Source organism: Sapajus apella, unplaced genomic scaffold (assembly GCF_009761245.1).
Source record: "Sapajus apella isolate SASKATOON/1434 unplaced genomic scaffold, GSC_monkey_1.0 scaffold78, whole genome shotgun sequence".
In the NCBI taxonomy this organism is placed as follows: Eukaryota; Metazoa; Chordata; class Mammalia; order Primates; family Cebidae; genus Sapajus; species Sapajus apella.
Window position 1 is genome coordinate 714719 of NW_022437018.1, and position 13712 is coordinate 728430.

A 13712-nucleotide genomic window follows, 5' to 3' on the forward strand; every position below is an offset into this window, starting at 1 on the left:
TCCCAGACAAATGAATTTAGCTGATGTTTAAAAAGTAGTTTCTTTTATTTTCAGTTTTATGAGCTTTATGGACAGATCTGAACTCTATATACATATATTTTTAATTGAGGTTCAAGGTTCAATATTACATATTTAATTCCATGAAACAATGTAGTTGCAAGCTTGACAGAATAAATCGGCATACTTTGGGATGCTACTTTCAGAGCTTTACCAAACAACTTAAAGCTAACCTTCATACTTTTTATAAATAGGTGTTAGGGGCTAGTTGGATGACTCATCATGAATTGCGTCATTGATATCTTTCATTTTTTTTTTTGAACTCAGGAAGGAGAAAAATGTAATTTTCTTTGGTGGGAAGATACATAATAATGATAATTTTTCATCATTTGGGATTCTATATATATATATGTGTGTGTGTTTAAAATTTTAAATTTAAGATAATTTACATTTTCTAATTTAAAAGATAAAATAGAAAATACAGGGAAGCCAACGTTTTTTGAAATATATAATCTAATCCACCCAGAGATAATCACTGTTAATTTTAATACCTATACATCTAACCTCTTGCTTCCTTACATTTTTGCAATCAAGATTTTTAAAAACAGCATGTATTTATGACATAACAACATAAATATTTTTCTGAAAGTTGCTTCTCTAACCTACCAATCTATAGTATAGACATTTTCCCACATCAGTTTATGGAAGCTTTGCCATTTCCTTTTATGGTAGGACCCAGTGAGTCACAGAAAATTGACAGCTTTGGAAGCATCCAATTACTGTTTTGACATAGACGTTAGAATTGAGATGTCTTCAAAGCATTTTTATAAGAAGTGGATATGGATAAACGGGAGCTGGAAAAGTACATTGTGGAAGTCTGATAATGACTTGTGCTAATAGACTAACATATGAGAAGATATAATTTTGTCTTTTGAAGGGGCTTTTGAGATGGGACTAAACTCTTGCTTTAGCAGGTGAGGATGTGCTTGGTTAAATATAAATGTGAATTTTCTGTAGATAGTATGTAGTTTGGGTCTTTGTTTTTTTTTAGTTCCAGTGAAGGGTCTTATTTTTTAAATTCATTCAGCCACTCTATGTCTCTTGATTATGGAGATTAATTCATTTTCCTTTAAAGTAATTATGAATAGGCTAAGATTTACTATCACCATTTTGCTGTTTTCTGTTAGTCTTGTAGTTCTTTTGTCAGTCTTTTCCTCTCTTTCTTTCTTTGTGTTTTCTAGATTTGCTTCCTTTTGTGCAACTTCTATAGGTAGTTTTTGTATGTGGTTATCTTGGAGTCTATATAAAATATAGTCACAAGAGGCTATATTAAACTGATAACAACTTAAATTCAATTATATAAAAAACTAACCTCTCTTGACCCCACACACTTTACGACAGTAACATTATTGTTGTTACAGGTTACATGTATTCATATCATGTACCTTTTAATGCATTTTTATTGTCATTTTTAATACTTTTGTCATTTAGCTTTTATACTAAAATTAAAAGTGACTTACCCACCACCATTACAGTATTATAATGTAGTATTCTGTATTTGTTTATGTATTTATCTTTATCAACCAATTTCATAGTTTCTTATGCTATCGTGCTTAGCATTTTTTCAATTCATCTTGAAAAACTTTTAGCATTTCTCATAAAGGGGCTCTGGTGGTAATTAACTCCCTCTGTTCTTGTTTGTCCAGGAAAGTCTTCATTTTTCCTTCCTTTTTGAAGGAGAGTTTTGCTAAGCACAGCATTCTTAACAGTTTATAATTTCAGTATTTTGAGTATTAACATCTCACTGCCTTCTGGCTAGCAAGTTCTGTGCTAAAAAAATTCACTAGTAATCTTATGGCCAACTCAATTTTCAGAAAGAGAAACAAAGCTGAACATGTTGCACCTCCCGATTTCAAAGTATATTACGAAGCTACACTAATGAAAACACTATGGTACTAGCATAAAGACAGACATATAGACCAATGGAATGGAAGAGACAGCTCAGAAATAAATCTATGCATATATGGTCACCTTATCTTCAGTAAGGGCTCCAGGAATACACAATGGAGAAAAGATAGTTTCTTCAGTGTTGGAAAAACCGAATATCCACTTGCAAAACAAAAGAAGAAAATCATACGCATATTACATCATGTGTAAAAATCAATTTAAAATGCCTAAAGACTTAAATATTAGACTTGAAGCTGTTAAGATTCCTAGAACGTGGGGAAAGCCTCATGGCATTGGCCTTGGCAATTATTTTTTGCATGGGACAAAATATCCAAAAACACAGGCAATGAAAGCAAAAATAAACGAGTGGTACTAAGTCAACTAAAATGCTTCTGCAACTAAAGGGAACAGTCAATATGGTGAAAGGCAAACTATAGAATGTGAGAAAATATTTATACAACATATATCTGATAAGCAGTTAATCTTAAAAAATATAAGGAACTCCCACAAGTTAAGAGCAAAAAACCTCATTACCCAATTAAAAAACAGACTAAGAACTTGAATAGACATTTCTCCAATGAAGACATGCAAATAGCCAACAGTTATATGGAAAAATGCTCACTGTTACCAATCATTGGAGACATTCAAATAAAAACCAGAATAAGATATCAATTTACACTAGTCAGGATGGCTACTATATATATATAAAAGACAACTAACGTTGGTGAGGATGTGGAGAAATTGAAACCCTTGTATGCTGTTTGTTGGTATGCAGATGGTACAGTTGCTATGAAAAACAGTATGGAAATTCTTCAAAAGACCACAAATGGAGCTAGCATATGATCCAGCAATCCCACTTCTGGATAGTCATCCAAATAATTAAAATTGGGATCTTGAAGAGATATTAGCACCCCCATGTTCATTGCAGGACTATTTATAATAGATGTGGAAACAACCTAAATATTAATTGTCAGATAAATGCTTAAAGAAAATGTGGTATATAGATAGAACAAAGTATGATTCAGACATAATAATGAAGGAAATTCTACAATATATGACTACATGGATGAACCCAGGGGACATTAAGCTAAGTAAAACAGGTCACAGAAATATAATTACTGTATGTTTCTACTTCTGTGAGGTATATAAAATAGTCAAATTTGTAGAATCAGAGTGGAATAGTGGTTGCCAGGGGCTGGCAGGAGGAGGAAATGGGAAGTTACTAATCAATGTGCATAAGGTTTCAGCTAAGCCAAGATGAATAAGTTCTAGAGATCTGCTATACAATTTTGTACCCTATATTTTTAGGGGAAATCTTGTTAAGATTGTAGATGTTATGTTATCACACACACACAGAATATTTTTTTTTAAATGATAAACCCCCTCAACTCCCCCAACTATGAATGTGGTCCCATTTGCCGTTATAGTTTGCTGAACCTAGACCAGCATTCTTCTATCCCTGTGTATGATTTATATATTGACAAATCAAACAAGGCACCAGGTCCAGTTATGAAAACAAAAACCACACTAGTTATTTTTAACAGAAAGAATTTAATAAATGAAATTGATTAAACAGTATGACAAAAAAGGAACATTATGGTAATACATATAGATACATTTAGGGAGCAGCTATGCCTCCCATGTTGGGGAAACAAAGGAAAGAGGTAGATTATTAAGAGCCTCATCACATGCCCTCAGCTTGTAGGTCATGTGATGACAAGCTTAGGGAGGCTGTGTGAAGCTGGGAATAAAACCTCCACAGCGGTGGTGGTACTAACTGCTGCTGGTTCCTCCGAGGGCATGTGATGAGGCTGGTTCTGGCAGTGATGGAAGAAGTGGGAAACTGGACATAGACTTTGTCACTGGGTTGAAAGGACACTGCTGGGCAGCAATGACAAGAACGGGAAGCACAAGGAAAGGAGCAATCCCTTCTTCCTCCTATAATCTTCCTGTCTCTCTCTATTGAATCTATTTATAGAACCTAACAGAAAGTGCTCTCACAAAAGAGACATGGCATTGGCAAAGCCCCAGTCCCAGTATCATGGAGTAGTATATAAAAGGGTGGCTTGTAGCACACAGTCTGCTTGAATATAAATGTGATTCCTGTTTTGTAGTCACAGGATGCTAAGAGAGACCTGAACATTTTTGTTTCTATGGTTATAAGTTATTAATTCAAAACCACAAGAAAAGAAGCCTATCAAAAAGACAAGTTGTCTAACTAAGCATAAGTTGGTGGTATGCTATTTAAATGGAATGTCAAAGCCTGGACGACAGCACATTTGTTTACAGTGTGGTTTTAAGCCCACTGTTGAGATCTGCTGCTCAAAATAAGATTCCTTTCCAAATGGCAATTGAGTTCTCCACTGATCTATACTTAATAAGTAGATTCAGTTGATTTGTCATAGAGAATTACAAAGTTATTTTTAAAATCTTTTTGAAAAATAACTTAAAATTGAGTAACCACATGTAAATCGAATATTTCTTTTTTAAAAAAAATCTATGTATTTTATTGCGTTTTAGGTTTCGGGGTACATGTGAAGAATATGCAAGATTGTTGCATAGGTATATACATAGCAATGTGGTTTGCTGCCTTCCTCCCCATCACCTATATCTGGCATTTCTCCCCATGTTATCCCTCCTCAACTCCCCACCCCCTGCTGTCTCTACCCTAGTTCCTCCCAACAGACCCCAATGTGTGATGCTCCCCTCCCTGTGTCCATGTGTTCTCATTGTTCAATACCCGCCTATGAGTGACAACATGTGGTGTTTGATTTTCTGTTCTTGTGTCAGTTTGCTGAGAATGATGGTTTCCAGGTTCATCCATGTCCCTACAAAGGACACAAACTCATCGTTTTTTATGGCTGCATAGTATTCCATGGTGTATATGTGCCACATTTTTCCTGTGCAATCTATCATTGATGGGCATTTGGGTTGATTCCAAGTCTTTGCTATTGTAAACAGTGCTGCAATGAACATTTTTGTGCATGTGTCCTTATAATAGAACGATTTACAATCCTTTGGATATATATCCAGTAATGAGATTGCTGAGTCAATGGAATTTCTATTTCTAGCTCCCTGAGGAATCGCCACACTGTCTTCTACAATGGTTGAATTAATTTACACTCCCACCAATGGTGTAAAAGTTTTCCTATTTCCCCACATCCTCTTCAGCTCTGTCATCCTGCCTGCAGTGCAGTGGCATGATCATAGTAGCCTCAAACTCCTGGGCTCAATGGATCCACCTGCCTCACCCTCCAAAGTAGCTGGGACTACAGGCATGCACCACCACCACACATGGCTACTTTTTTAGTAAAGGCAAGATCTTGCTATGTTGCCTAGGTTGGTGTCAATTTCCTGGGCTCAAATGATCCTCCTGCTTCAGCCTCCCAAACTGATTAGGATTATAGGCATGAACCACTATGCCAAGCTGACTTCTGACCTTTAGATCTGCTAAAGAATAAGTTTGTGTTGTTTGAGGTCATCAAATTTCTGGTTATTTGTTATAACAGTCACAGGAAACTAATGCTACCTGGTTACTTCCCAGGGCAAAGAAAAACTAAACAATGTACGAGTGCTTTCTGAACTAAACTGTTACAAAAATAGGACCTCTCTTTACTAGTCACTTTTCACAAGGATTTCTAATACTATGCATACAGCCCTTGTCATGGATCAGTATTCATGGAACAGACTTAAGGGGAGTTCCTGGGGCTTTCCTGTTTTACTGTGTACACTTCTAACTAATCCTTCTCTTTCCAAAACATCTTCCATAGTGGTATGGATGTTGCTAATTATACCAACCCCAAAGAAAATGAGAAAATGAAATAGCCATGTCTCTTGAATCTGGCAAGCAATTTCTCTTTATTACAAGATCCTATGTTAGTTCAGGATATAGAGCAGGTACTCTCAACAGCAGCAAGACTGACATTTGGGACTGGAAAATTCTTTGCTATGGGGACAACTCTGCACATGCTGTATGTTTAGCAGCATTCTTGTCCACTACCCACTAGATGCCAGTAGTACCCTCCCAGTCATGACAATCACATATTTATCAGAATAATGCCAATCGTTCTGAGAAGCAAACTTGTCTGCCCTTCCCCCTTCCAACCAGTTCAGGAATCCCTGATTTAGAGGATGACAGGACATGACTGGCCGAAGATCTATCTAGTGTGACTGTGTTAGGGAAGCAGGACCCTAGGGGAGCCAGAGTGGCCATTTAAAAATCAACTCCATCTTAAAACTAGCAAGGCATATTCCCTGCTAGTCATGATCAATTGTCCTGAGTAGGTCATAACTATGGTTACAGCTAAGGAGACAGCTAAAATACACCTTCAAGGACAAATTCCTACAACAGAAAGTCCAGATGTCCCAATATGCATAACAATATATGCTTTCAAGATAATTATACTTACTCTTTGATGCACTTACACACTAAGATGTCAAGGACAGATTTCTTTAATCGATAAAGTACTAAATTTTGTCATGCTATCTGTTCATCTACCTGCAGGCACAGCTTAGTTTAGTCTTTACATAGGCAAGACCCCTATATAAGAAAAACAGTGTACATTCCTTCACTTGGTTTATGAGGACGCCCTACTCTGTAATTAAGTAGCTTTCAATAAATTTCCTTTCTCACTGCACTTTGCCGCTTGCCTTGAATTCTTTCCTGTGCAAGATTCAAGCTTCTCTTGGGGTCTGGATCAAGACCCACATTCTGGTAACAGCTCTGCTCCTGGTAGATAACCCCAGTCTCCATTCATACATTAAGATTTGTCCTAGACCTCAACAGAGGACATATGTCTTAGTAGCCTGCTGATTCATCATGAAATTGGGCTTTTTGATAGTTTCATCAGTGTTTCTTAAATTACGATCAATATTCCATTTGTGGCAGGATCACTTGAGCTTCTTGTTGACCTGCTGAGAGAAAGATCCAGGAATTTCCATTTTATATGTTTTGCAGATGATTCTTTTTTTTTTTTTTTAACTTCCTTTCATAAACACTAGTTTTGATTAACTTCAGACTCCAGGTGGATGATATATTTATTTTACTCTCCTGGTTTTGAAAACTGGTCCCAGTTCTCCCTGACAAAGTCCTCCTTCACACTTGCTGTCAGTTGAGCATCTGATTCTAGAGACACCAACCTAACTTCTGCCTTCATTGACATCTCAGGTTGTCTATTGTTACAGTACTGATGTCTCATCCTTCTCTCCCCAGTAGCATTGATGTCCTTGGATGTAAGCTCTGATTTCTTTGGATGCATTCACAGCTCTTATGTTTGTCTCTATACAAATGAAGACTTGGATATGCCTAATGTAGTAACTCTATCAACCCTTCCAGCTTTAACATATTTTTGTGTACATGTATCCTAAATCCTGGCCTTGTCCTACCTCTTGAGCCTGGGATACAGTAGCCTAGAGGGACCAGAAATCTGCAGAACTAGGCAGAGAAATGATCAAGTTGAAGAAATTCAGTTCCTTCTTCAACGTTCCCCATCTTGGCTGCCTAAAGAAACTTAAGCATAATCTTTTCTATATTTCTCTATCTTATCTCTCACACTCCACCAATTATCAAGTCCTGTGGATTCAACCTCTTAAATATCGAATAAACAAAATTCTCTTCATCCTGACATGAAGCAATTGAATGTGCTGTTTCTCCTGCCTTTCCACAAATACAGAAGACTATTAGCTGCATGGTAGCCACTGTCTCTGGTAGGTTAGCCCACAATCATGCTCCAAAATTATGTAGAGAACAAATTTATAATCTGCCATATGCAAGTTAATATGAAGATGCCATTGATGACACAGAATACTAGAAGCTAATATACAAAAGCACCAACTTTACAGATCCAACATCACCCCTATCAAAATCCACCTACTTTCTTTACAGACATTTACAAGCTGATTCTAAAATTCATATAAAAATAAAAGAGATGCAAAATAGCCAAAACAACTTCAAAAAAAGTTGGAGATCTCATATTTCCAATTATAAAACTTACTACAAACTACAGTAATCAAGACAGTGTGTTACTGGCATAAAGATGACATACAAATCAACATAATAGAATTGGTTAATTGATTTTTCACAAGAGTGTCAGGATAATTTGATAAAGAATAATCTTTTCAACAAATGGTGCTAGGACAACAGATATCCACAGGTAAAAGAATGAAGCTGGACACCTATCACACACCATACACAAAAATTAACTCAAAATACATTACAGACCTCCATCAAAGAGCTAAAACTTTAAGGTACTAAGAAGGAAACACAGGAGATAACTCTTCATAAACTTAGGTTTTGCAGTGGGCTTGGAAATGACACTAAAAGGACAAGCAACAAAACAAAACAGATAAACTGGAAATAATCAAAATTAAACATTTTTTTTTTTTTTTTTTTTTTTTTTAATGGAGGCAGCATCTGTCCCTGTCCTGCAGGCTGGCTGGAGTGCAGTGGTGCAATCTCAGCTGACTGCAACCTCTGCCTCCCAGGTTGAAGCAATTCTAGTGCCTCAGCCTCCTCAGTAACTGAGGCATGCACCACCATGGCTAATTTTTGTATCTTTAGTTGAAACAGAGTTTCACCATATTGGCCAGGTTGGTCTGGAACTCCAGGTCTCAAGTGATCCTCCCGCCTCAGCCTCCCAAAGTGCTGTGATTACAGGTGTGAGTTACTGGGCCTGCCTCAAAATTAAAATTTTTGTGCTGCAATTGATTTCATCAGTAAGGTGAAAAAACAACCCCCAGAATGGGAGAAAAATATTTGCAATTCATTTATTTTGTGATGAACTTATGTCTAGAATATATAAGAAACTCCTGAAACTCTATAATAAAAAGATAAGCGATATTCAAAAAGGGCAAAAAACTCAATTAGACATTTCCCCCAAGACATACAAATAGCCAATAAGCACATGAAAAAAATGCTCAATATCATTAGTCAGAATGCAAATACAAATCAAAATCTCAACCCGCTAGGATGGCTATAACAAAAAACATAGAAAACAACCGTAAGATTGCCCTATACGTGAATCTTAATATCAGCCACTACTGTCAGCTTAGGAAGCGCTGCGTTATAGCACTACTCCCACCAATGCTAACTTCACATTACGTAACCTAGGAACTTTTTTAAAAGGCCAGTTCCACCCTCCAGATTCTGGCTCAGGCATCTGCATGTAGCATTGCTTCTATTCAGCCACAGTAGAGAATCACAGCACCTAGCTTGAAAAAAACCTACTCTGCAGTAGCATATCACTCTACTTTCTTCATTTTAAGTAAAATATTCCCTGGGAAGAAATAAGAAAACCCTATGTCCATTTGCACCTACCCCTCTCCTGCCCTATGCACCCTCCAATTTCTCTCCAACCACTTTAGGGGTTTCTTTCTTTCTTTTTTTTTTTAAAGATGTGGCTTTGCTATGTTGCCTAGGCTTGACTCAAACTCCTGGGCTAAGGTGATCCTCCCCTCTCAGCTTCTTGAGTGGCTGGGACCACAGGGGTGCACAACCATGCCCAGCTAATTACAAAATTTTTTTTTTTTTTTGTAGAGATAGGGTCTCAGTGTGTTGCCCAGGCTGGCGTCATATTTCTGGGCTCAAGTGATCCTCCCATCTCAGTCTCCCAAAGTGCTGGGATTATAATCAGGAGCCACCTCGCCTGGCCAAATTAGCATTTTTATTTTTATTTATTTTTATTTTTTATTTTATTTTATTTGCATTTTAGGTTTTGGGGTACATGTGAAGAACATGCAAGATTGTTGCATAGGTACACACATGGCAGTGTGATTTGCTGCCTTCCTCCCTTTCACCTATATCTGTCATTTCTCCCCATGCTATCTCTCCCCAACTCCCCACCCCCCGTCCCTCCCCCATTTCCCCCCAACAGACCCCAGTGTGTAGTGCTCCCCTCCCTGTGTCCATGTGTTCTCATTGTTCAACACCCGCCTATAAGTGAGAACATGCGGTGTTTGATCGTCTGCTCTTCTGTCAGTTTGCTGAGAATGATGGTTTCTAGGTTCATCCATGTCCCTACAAAGGACATGAACTTATCGTTTTTTATGGCTGCATAATATTCCATGGTGTATATGTGCCACATTTTCCCTGTCCAGTCTATCATCGATGGGCATTTGGGTTCTTTCCAGGTCTTTGCTATTGTAAACAGTGCTGCAATGAACATTCGTGTGCACATGTCCTTATAGTAGAACGATTTGTAATCCTTTGGATATATACCCAGTAATGGGATTGCTGGGTCAAATGGAATTTCTATTTCTAGGTCCTTGAGGAATCGCCACACTGTCTTCCACAATGGTTGAACTAATTTACACTCTCACCAACAGTGTAAAAGTGTTCCTATTTTTCCACATCCTCTCCAGCATCTGTTGTCTCCAGATTTTTTAATGATCGCCATTCTAACTGGCATGAGGTGGTATCTCAATGTAGTTTTGATTTGCATTTCTCTGATGGCCAGTGATGATGAGCATCAAATTTGCATTTTTAATGAGTATTCCAATTGATTCTAAGTGCCTTAGATTACACTTTGTGAAAGGGACCATAAAATTTTCTTTATTCTAAAATTTTTCATATCTGAAATTTCTTCATCATAATGCCAAATACAGAGCTATTTAAAGGCAAAAGGCTTGGAACAATTATAGATATTGATTTTTGCTAAAGAAGTGACATTTTTCTAACCTAAGCATGAGACATCATTATGTTTGGTCTTATTAGTTATTTCCTTTCCTTTCTTTTTGCTCTCTTTTCTCTCTCTCTCTCTGTTTAGATTTTTCTACCTTTTGCACACTCTACTGATTTTCCTTTTTTTTTCACTTGTGCTGTATCTACAAGTATTATATACTATAATATCTATAACAATTATTACTCTCAGTTCTACTGGTAACATATATTTAATATTCAGATCTTATGTTGGACATCTACAAAATCATTTTGTATGCTGAGAACACATAGCAGATTTTTAAGAAACTTCTTTAAACAAGGTTTATGGAAATAATATTTCCTAAGTATATTCGTAACAGTTTACCTGTGTCCTGTTATACCAGGAGGACAGTTTGGCTGAATATAACATCGTTGGTCTAAGAGTTTTCCTGTTTTCTTTCTTGCACAACTTAGTTTTCTTCCTCTTGAATAACTTAAATATATTATTCCTTTGTCTTCAGGCATAAGTTTTGCTCCTGAAAAATCTAATGACAGTCTTATTATTTTTCTTTATAAGTGACTTTTTTTTGCTTAGTAGCCCAAATAATTTTTTTTCTTTTTATTTAAAATACAATACTTTTGGCTAGAACATGTTTTAGGGTTGATTTTCCTAGTATACAGATTTATGTCATCTTTTATTTCATTGAAGTTTTGTTCTTTTTTTTTTTGGTGAGACAGGGTGTCACTCTGTCACCCAGGCTGGAGTGCAGTGGCATAATTATGGCTCACTGCAGTCTTGGCCTTCTGGACTCAAGTGATCATCCCACCTCAGCCTCCTGAATAGAAATTTTTCTTAAGTTACAGGGTTTTTGTTTTTGTTTTTTGTTTTTTTTTAAGATGGAGAATTGCTCTGTTGTGCAGGCTGGAGTGCAATGGCACGATCTCGGCTCACTGCAACCTCCACCTCCCGGGTTCTAGTGATTTTCCTGCCTTAGCCTCCTGAGTAGCTGGGATTACAAGCATGTACCACCACACTTAGCTAATTTTTGTATTTTTAGTAGAGACAGGGTTTCACCGTGTTAGTCAGGCTGGTCTCAAACTCCTGACCTTGTGATTCGTCCATCTTGACCTCCCAAAGTGCTGGGATTACAGGTGTGAGCCACTGCGTCTGGCCAGTTCCAGTTTCTAGTGTTTGCTCTGTCCCATTGCTTTGATTTTCTTCGTCAGAGACTCCTGTTATATAGAAGCACCCCTACCCCCATGTTCTAGATCTACTATTTTCTCTCAAATCTCTTTTAAAATTCTCTAATTTCTTTTGAATTGAAAGTATTTTCTTCTTTCCATCTTTTACTTCTCTTAAGACATTATGCACTGTGTTTATTTGCTCTTTTGTTTCTTCCAATTTAGTGTTAATTTATGAATTTAAACTTGTTTAATTCTTTATTGAGTTCTTTATCCTTTCTTTCAAGTCTTTATACTCTTCCATTCAGATCAGAGTGTACAATCCTGACTTATTTATTATTTTATAGCTTCTATTATTTAAAAATTCTTTTTATTTGTTTGGAAGTTGCAGTTACAATTTTTATCTGTTTGGAGGGCATGCCTTTTTGTCATGCTTTCATTATCTCTAGGGATATCTCCTCCATTGTTCGACTTCTTGTCCCCCCACTCTCGCTTTTTTTTCATAATCCAACTTCAATCCATTTCTGTTGCTCATTTTTAAGTAAAGGTGGATTTCTTTACCAAAAAGATAAAACTAGATGGGCCATGCTTCTAAGATTTACTTCTTCTAATCACTTCTTCCACTTGTGTCTTGGCCTTCTCCTACTTTTGCCCCCATTTCTCTGTCCTACTTGATTCAATCCTATCGCCAGAAGTTTCTCCTCAGAACAGAGATTTGACCCAGAAGTGAGCTTTGGCTTTTTAGTTGTGAGTGTTCACAGAGTGCAGATTGTTTCAGCACCAACTTTATTGCCATCCATGGCACTTACCTACAAATTGGAACCTGCAGGACTCCCACCTATTTTCAGCTGCTGTTGTCAGATTAGTTTTTTGTGCTTTCCAATGAGTATCTGATAGCAAATTTGGAATTCTCTGGATGCTGTCACCACTAGCCTCTATTATTGGATTTGTAGGAATAACTAGTTGTCTAATTTTCTTATGTATATTGTCTATATATTTTTGATTTTGCTATCTATTAGGTTGGTACAAAAGTAATTGCTATTTTTGCCATTAAAAGTGTCAAAAATTGCAATTACATTTGTATCAGCCTAATAGTAGTTCTGTCTGTTTTTTTGAGATAAGGGGCCAGGATTCAGGGATTTTCATAAAATACACTGCCATGCCTATCACCGCCTTCCATTATTTTTCTTTTCTTTTTAGGTATATGAATATGTCTTCTTTCCTCCAGTAGATTTCTTAGTTTTTCTAGTTAAGCACAAAATAGTTATTAAAAATAATAACCATGATTGAGTGCTTTTTTCATTCCAGGTACTGAATGGATTAAATGTTCCATAAAATGGAACTTTTGAATATAGCTTTTTTACCCACCTTAAAGTAAAGCGAAGTTTAGAGAAGTAAAATAATTGATTCCAGTTTGGAGTAAGCAGATTTTAAAATGGCACCAATAATACCTGCCTCCTGATGTTCACGGCCTTGTGTAATCCCTTCCCCTCCAGTGTGGGCTGTACCCAGTTACTCACTTCCAGTGAATAATATATGGAAAGTGTATGTTATGTCACTTCTGAGATTAACTCACAAAAAGAATATGGCTTGGGCACTCACTCTCTCTTGCTTTCTTGCCGGCTCACTCTGATGGAAGCCAGCTGCTATGTTGTATATTGCTCTATGGAGAGGCCCAGGTAGAAGGAATTCAAGGAGGCTTTCAGCCAACAGTCAGCAAGGCACTAAGGCTGTCAGTCCAAGAGCCTAAAAGGAACTGGATCCTACCAGCAACCGTGCAAGTGACTTGAAAGTGGAGCCTCTCCCAGCTGAGCCTTTGAATAAGACCACAGCCCCATATTATACCTTGATTGTAGTCGTGTTAGAGATCTTGAGCCAGTGGCACTCAGATAAGCTGTACCTGGATTCCTGACCCATAAAACCCTACAAATAGTAAATGTTTGTCATTTTA